A 7,818-nucleotide genomic window follows, 5' to 3' on the forward strand; every position below is an offset into this window, starting at 1 on the left:
AAAGTAAATAGCAAACTTGTACAAATAGGCCTCGCAACACTTTTGCCTCTTTTTTTTTTTTTTTTTTTTTTTTTTTTTTTACAGGCCCCACAAAAACGGTGACAATCCAACTAAAAACAGTCAGGTAGACACAAATTCGATTAAAAGGGGGAGATATTGTTAAATAAGCCCAATTAATCTACTTAAATGCAAAAAAAAAAGTGAAATAGAGAATGTACAAATACAAAAAGGTACATGATAAAACAGACAGCTACCTTTGAAACCAACCACTAAACTTGCTAGCCAAGAACCCACCCGAGACCCCCCCCCCCTTCCCTGACTGTTAGATCAGACACCCCTGTGATAAGAGAGAAATGGTTGCCAGATTTGTTAAAAATCTGGCAATAATATTCTATTTTTTTCAAGGTGAAAAGAGTTTTTAAGCTCTGTGAGAAACATCTTTAATACGTCTTTGCCCCTCCAAAGCTGCAGGCAAGCTTCTTCTCAATGATTAATGCATATGATGGGAGACATCTCTGTGCATGCCCTAGGCCCTTTGTTTCTTTGGAAATCCCAAAGATAATTAATGTTGGACTTGGATCAATCTTAACTTTTAAAGCATTAGACAAGTATACAGAAATGTCACACCAAAAAACCCTGCAGCTTTGGACAGAGCACAAAACAATGCAGTGAACTACCAAGCTGAGTTGATTTTTCACAAACAGGGGAGCAGTCAGGATGAATTTGATGAAATCTATTTTTCGCGTAGTGTAGCTAGTGTATGAGTCTATATTGAATCAGGCAGCTGTGGGCATTTATAGAAATTGTGCTGATATAGTGTAACGCCTCCTGCCACAAGTCATCCGACATAGAGGTTGCAAGATCCCTTTCCCACTCTTCTCTAATTAAAACAGTAGAAGGGGCACTAAGCTCCTTTATTGAATTATAAAATAGCGAGTTTCTTTGTTTGGGCCCTGGGCATCCTCTTCGACATTTGTCCAAGATATCAGGCTTGGCTTGCTTTAATTGTGGCAAAAGTGAGCAAGCTAGGTTTCATAATTTAAAATATCCCCAAATAAGGACTACTCAGCAGGCTAAATTAATCTTGTAATTGCTGGAAGAACATAAATATATAATGAGTATAAGTCTTTAAACTCACAAATCCTCAGTTCTCTCCACAAGTCGAACGCACAACACAGGTCGGGGTTGTATGAAATTGGTGCTGTTATCAAAATGATAGTGTTTTCAGGTTAAATTATTAAGTTATCTGTTTCCAGATTTGTACCACACTGTTGATCGCTGGGTTACGTATGATGGTAATGCACATTTGTGAAAGGGATGCATAACGTTGGTTAGTGTCAAGCCTGCAACTTGTTTTTTTTTTTTAAAATTCACACTACTTTCTTGTTGGACTCTCCTTTGATTGTCACAGGTTTCTCTTTGGGTGGTTTCAGGAAATTTATCATTAGAGCTACAGTGTCACACCCAACTTATTCTTCTACTGTTTCCATCCCTCCCTGTTGTTGCCCTGCAGAGGCGAAGTGGATCTCCAAAATATCTGCTTGCAGAGTTGTTCATTCCAGTCGTTTAGTGACCCGTTTTTTTTTTTTTTTTAAGAGGCTGGCCTTAGGTAATGCCAGATCTCTATGAAACGTAGCTTTTTGAAAACAGTTTCTTGCACTGATGGCCATCAATCACAGTGTCGACACAGAAAAGGGGCAGAGGAGAAGCAAGAAAGATATACAGCACAGGTTCTAAAGTCCGGCAGTAAAACCACAAGATGACTGTCATTTATTACTTGACAACGTCTTCATCCTTACAGAGTTTGAACTTTTATTCATCACCTAGACTAAGCTATATCCTAGTGACTTACAGTAAGTCTGTTGTCAGATATTTCTATGTCAAGAAATCAATATTTCCAGTATCTAAAGTTAGTCTTTAATCATCTCTCCACTGCACTGCTAACGATGTAAAAATATGTGTGAAAACACTTTGACTAATGATAGGACGTCGCGTCTAGAATTTAATCTGTTCCTGCCCTGACACCCCGTGCAGCAGCTTGGAGCATTACTACGACTAAAGTCAATATCTGGAGGGGATGCATCTTGATATCACTATGGTTCACCATTAGTAATGCCTGGGAACTGTCTGTGGGTTCTGGGAAGACAGAAGGTCTCCACTTCCACTCAGCATTTTCATTGCTTCTCTGAGCAACCACTCACTCTTTCTCAGCTGCTCCGTTTGGTGGAATGAAAAAAAAGTAATTAACATAGTTTGATTCAGACCTATCATCTAAATTATGTGTTAAATTATTTTATCTCACCAGGCAGGCAGACAGTTTAAGCTGCAGAACTGGATTGTGGCCTAACGCAGTAGCTGGTACAGCCAGGTCTGAGGACGTGTTTGGTTACCAGGAGGAGCTGGAGCCTGTGGGTCTCATGGGATTTCCAGATGTTTGAAGCAGACCCGTGGGAAATCTCACCAAACCTTTAGCAACCGATTGATAATTGACCCTTTCCTAATTGCGCTCGACCTTAACAGACCATAACAGAAATAGAACACTGGGATTAATTTGATTAATTACCAAGCAGCTATGGTTGAAAAACACAGACACACATTACAAATAATGCTCAGGGAGTGGCTCTGTTAAACAGCGAGGCTGAAATGATTTTTAAACACGCCTCAAAAAAATCTAATGCCTGTGTTGTGAATTGATCTAAGTAATGTAACCCAATCAAAGCAAGCTAGCGTAACCCAAAGTAAAACAGGACCTGCATTTTCTACTAAGTTTAGGGGATGTGCTCTGGGTTAAGATCAAGCTTATTACAATCCACACTGGTTGACTGATTTGTTCAGTAGGAATGCATCAAGAAATAGTCTGGTTTTGTTCTTGCCTGGCCCAGATTGGGCTTATCATAAATAATTTTTATGATGGGCATATCAAAACTAGAAATCCGATCTCTTTACCAATGAAAGCGCCATATATATATGTTGTTCTTAAGGAAAGAAGACTTGGTTAACTATTTTCAATATCAGTGAGAGAAGAGGAAGCAAAAACAACAACAAAGAAAAAAAGCTGTATTTTCTATGTCAGTTTTCCATTTAGGTTGTCATAATAGGAAGTGACTCTTCAGTAAACAAACAGAAAGCTGGATATAAACAGGAACATTGGTCTGTTTTATTTGCTTTTTTTAAAGTGTCCCATTCAATATGTTGTGGACCATAATGAATTTGGACATTTTGGCACTCTTTTGGGAAATGTCGCAGTTTTTAAATGTCAGTAAAATCCTGCTTAACTTCAGAGTTGAGTAACAGCTTCCTCTTAAACAGTGTGACGTCCCCTCTAGTCCAAATATAAATAATTATTGATCAATAAAGAGGCTACTGTTAATAGTTCCCTTTCCTGTATCAGATAGATGTCAAAACATAGAGAGAAAAAGGAAAAGGAAGTACATTCTTTAAATGGTGGAAGATGATAAGCTGGTCAGACATACAGGAGTTGTTTTTGTGGACTTTAGCTATAGAAAACAACTCACTATCAACATGTTCATATCAGCAGGATACAGTACTATGTTAGCAGATATTGACGGTACACAGTTTCTCAACAGACTGTTATACTTAGCGCCATTTTGTCCAGGCTGTACAATCTATGTTTCTCTGTAATGGTGGTTGTGTGTCAGCTGTATCAACCCACCACATCGGCTTTAACTTGCCTGTGTGCTCTAAGGGCAGATTAAACTTTGGGATTTTATCCCGGATGTGTAGAAGCATCAAAGATGGCACACTATTGTGCTTCCAGGTTTCATAGCTGTTTGAAAACTGTACTGACAGACCCAAAATCAGCTTATTCACCAAATCAGCTGTTGAGGTAGAATTATGGCATTGTCTGCAAGGTGGTAAATAGTTTTTACTGTAAGCTCACGGGGACAACTTTCTGCTAGGGGACTAATGTCAATAATTACCTTACCAAGCCTCACTTCAAATATGCAGACCTACCCTTTAATGTAATAAATACATATTTTCACTTGGACCTGAGGCAGCATCACACTGTGTGAGAGAGAGGACAACTCTGAAGCTAAACAGGATTTTACTAATATTTCAAAGCAAAGACACAATGACAGAGTGGGCTCTTGTAAAAGTACAATAAACGAAGGAATTCTTCAGCAATCTAACATATCAGAGCTTTATCCTCTCAAATATTGAGTTGGACACAACTGCTGTTTAATGCGCACTTTCAAATTTTCAAAGTTTAAAAAGAAAAAGAAAGAAGTTAGTTGCTTCAGTCTCTCTTCAGAAGGACTAAAGGAGATGTATTTTAGCTGTCTTATTTTTAAAGTCAAACAACCTGGAGGGTTTTACTATATTTGTTGATTTCAGAGAGGGGCAGTTTCATTTCTCCATGAACATTTTATGGTTCAAACAATCTTTATTTTTTTCCAGACAGTACAAAAGTATTTAATGGTTGTCTTTAATTCCTAAAGAGAAATCTGAATCATCTAAAACTAAAATCAGTGGAGCAGGCCTTTACTAAGTAAGTGATTAGAAATTTGCCACAAAATCTCTGATTGGTACATCTCTGGTAATCAGACATGTTTTCATCCTTTGGGCTGAAACATGCATGATTCAGATTTTAGGGGCTAATGTGCCTAAACATATGAGATGTTAAAATACTCCCATCAGCATAAAATTACAGCTACAGCAAAATAAGTAAACCTGCTTTTCTGTTTTGTTCTTTTTATAGGTTTTTGCAGCACTAGAGGCTCATTTTTACAAAGTAGGCTAACAGGAAAGGGGGTTTTGAGAGAGGAAGGCAAGTACCTGAGGCTGGAATCGAACCCAGGTCAGCTGCGTGGAGGACTAAGGTCTCCATATATGGGACATGCTCTCTACCCCTGCACCACTGGAGCACGGATAGAAGAAGTAAAGCTACTTGGTTGTATTCTTCTTTAACATATTCTCTGAGAGAACCTGGATCCTGAAATTTACATTGATGTTTCAATGGCATTACCAACCCAATACAACAGACTCCAGAGCACTGCGTCATTTCCTCTACAGTAGCAGACATCACCACAGCAGGTTAAGAATGGACCTACAGGAACTAACAAATGGCCCAATAGTAGTTGTCGCCAAACAGATGCTCAAGACTTTTGTAAGACATCCTGAAATGTTTTTCCTCACTCTCTGCCCAGTCAGAGTTGATTTGGCTGACCAGGACTAATTAGCTCAGTGTGTAAAAAAATAAATGTTTTAATTTACAGAGGAATTAAAGCACACCTCATTACTTATCAAACACATTTTATTTACTAATCAGCAATAAGATTAGTTATTGTTACTGGAACAGTCTGAGTGTGGAGCTTAAGCAATGTCCAAACATGAAACAGTTTAAATCACATTATAAAAAGATCATTATAAGTGGATTATATTTTTTGTTATTATTATTATCACTATTGTTATTGTTGTTGTTGCTGTTACTATTTCCATAGTATTATTGTCATCGTTGATGTAGGTTCTACTAAGAGTATAGTTGCTTATACGTAAATATATAACACATAAATTGTAAAACATGTAGACAGTATTCAATTAACAACTTCAAGGAAATTTTACCATACAGCTGGAAACTGAATAATGTAATTATATTATTAATTTAGGGGTGGGACATCATAAGATCATAATTCACCCCACCCCTTGAATGTATATAAATTGGAAGTATATGTATATATAAGTAGGACAATGCACGTACAAATGTTGTCCATTGTAGGTGGTCGACACACTCTGGTGTGCGTTACCTTAACGTCAGATTTTAAAGATATTGGTAATAAATATCTTTATTATTGACTTTATTATCAGTCAATATAAACAGGATTATTAGCAGCGAATGTAAAGGAATGTTCATCCTAAGATCAAACCATACATGTCCATGGCACAACATCATTAATTAAGGTCATGACAGGAGCATAAGAAAAAAACTACTGCCAAATACAGCAACATTTCTTTGTTTTGCAAAGTTACATCAAAACAAGACTACAGGGCTGTTGACAGAATGTCTGTTAAACAAACTACACCAAAAAACAGATGTTGTCCATAATAATCCTCAGTGTATTTAGTGAAAACCAACAGTATTCATGCAAAAACCTTATAGGAACGTCTGAGCATGGTGGTGGAGATGTGATGATGTGGGCTTGTTTAGCAGCCAAAGGACCTATCAAATGTGAAGGTGTCAATAAAACAAATGAGACCAAGCTGAAAATTGATGAATCACTTCAGGCTGATCTACTACTCATGCGGGTACGGTCCTGACCCAGTGTAGGCTTTTTCACAAAGTTAAAGCTCTTGCCAGGAGCAAAGTTAATGGGCTTATCTTCTGTAATACATAATATTAACAAATATTAATCATAACCTTGATATAATCAACTCTAGAGTAGGACAATAGTCCCCTTACCTTTGAGCAGACGTTCAAATGCTTGTTTAGTTTTGAGACATTTAGCTGGGAGTGAGGCCTTCCACACCGTTTTATCCATTATAGGCACTGCTCCAGTTGTGTTTTCAGCTTTGGAAAGGGAAAAAAACTCGACTCCTCCAGACAAACTCTTGGGATACCTACTGTCTGATTTACATAAACCATAGGCGCATGGCTTCACCATCTTGGGGAATGTCAGACCTAGCTTACATAGCTGGAGATGCTAATGACATGTTATTGGACAATGTCCATTTGGGGGCGGGGTTTTGCGAAAGGTAATTTCCCTAGCGCTTGACACAGGACCACTGAGGGGTCTGGCAAAAACCTTTACAGAACTTTCTGCAATGATGCACATCCTCGCTAACCAGGCCCACACTGCACTGTGGCTACTGTGAGTGTACGCATTGATTCCGTACAGCGCCTGCACCGTACCTGCACCATAGTAGATTTGATTCCACCGTCAAAGTGAAAAACGGGACAGAAGAGGATCCTAAGACGATTTCGCAAAAAATAATACCTAAAAATCTTTGTCATGAGAATATCTGATTGGGTGCAGGAGTCATCTTTTCCATTCTGATGTAGCAAACAGTTTACACAATGGATTTTTTTACTAGTATCACTGGCTTAAAAAGTTATTAAAATTTTATATAATCTAACTACAATCAAACTGTCGAACTATCATATTTTAACCTGACATGCAAGACTTTTGAATAAAAAAGCTGCTGTTTTTTTTTTTTTGCAAAATTATCTTTTTTATTCCAAATTTGTCATTCATTGACTGCAGCTGTGTTTCAAAGAAAGAAGGGAGGAAGAGAAGACCGAAAAGGGATTCACAAACCACCACTTCCAACATCTGCGGCTTCTGAGCTCCTTGCGAATAAGGAGAGTCTGTTTCCTCTTTCTGGTACAGGTTTGAAGATGAACCTAAGAACATCTATTAGTAATACACCTGTAACACACATGCACACATTATGGTGCACTCAGTCCCAGACTGGGAAAGCTTGACTGACAGATGCACATGTTCATCTCTGACATAAATATGAAAAGTTTCCACCCCCTGTGAGTCAATGTAATGTGATGAGGCCTCTGCTTCAAATTGAAGCCGAGTTTGGTTCACGCTGATCTGACATGACAGTAAAAATAATTTATAAAAACTATGCGTTGTGTCTCGGCTCAAATGGGAATTTCCACAACACCACGGAGCAGATGAAAGACATGTAGCTGTGTAAAAAAAGATGATGTTTGCTGACAATCTAGAGTCAGTTGTGTTATAAATTGAACGCCTCCAGTTGAAAAGGGTTTTTACTTACAAGGACATAAATTCTGTCCTGTTACAACCATAGACTTCTATTTATTTTCTGAGATTTTATGTAGAAGACCAA

General features: G+C 38.0%; 1 long non-coding RNA gene across 1 annotated transcript in view; it reads left to right on the plus strand.

Annotated features, from left to right (window-relative positions):
• The window catches only part of LOC110368909, a 26,528-nt gene extending 18,935 nt beyond the window's left edge, over nucleotides 1-7,593 (plus strand). Inside the window, exon 5 of the long non-coding RNA XR_002428524.2 lies at nucleotides 7,221-7,593. This is a non-coding gene — a long non-coding RNA (uncharacterized LOC110368909). The remainder of the gene's footprint in view (nucleotides 1-7,220) is intronic.
• Nucleotides 7,594-7,818: the final 225 nt, after the last annotated feature.

The sequence above is a fragment of the Fundulus heteroclitus genome, chromosome 15 (genome assembly GCF_011125445.2).
Source record: "Fundulus heteroclitus isolate FHET01 chromosome 15, MU-UCD_Fhet_4.1, whole genome shotgun sequence".
Classification (NCBI taxonomy): Eukaryota; Metazoa; Chordata; class Actinopteri; order Cyprinodontiformes; family Fundulidae; genus Fundulus; species Fundulus heteroclitus.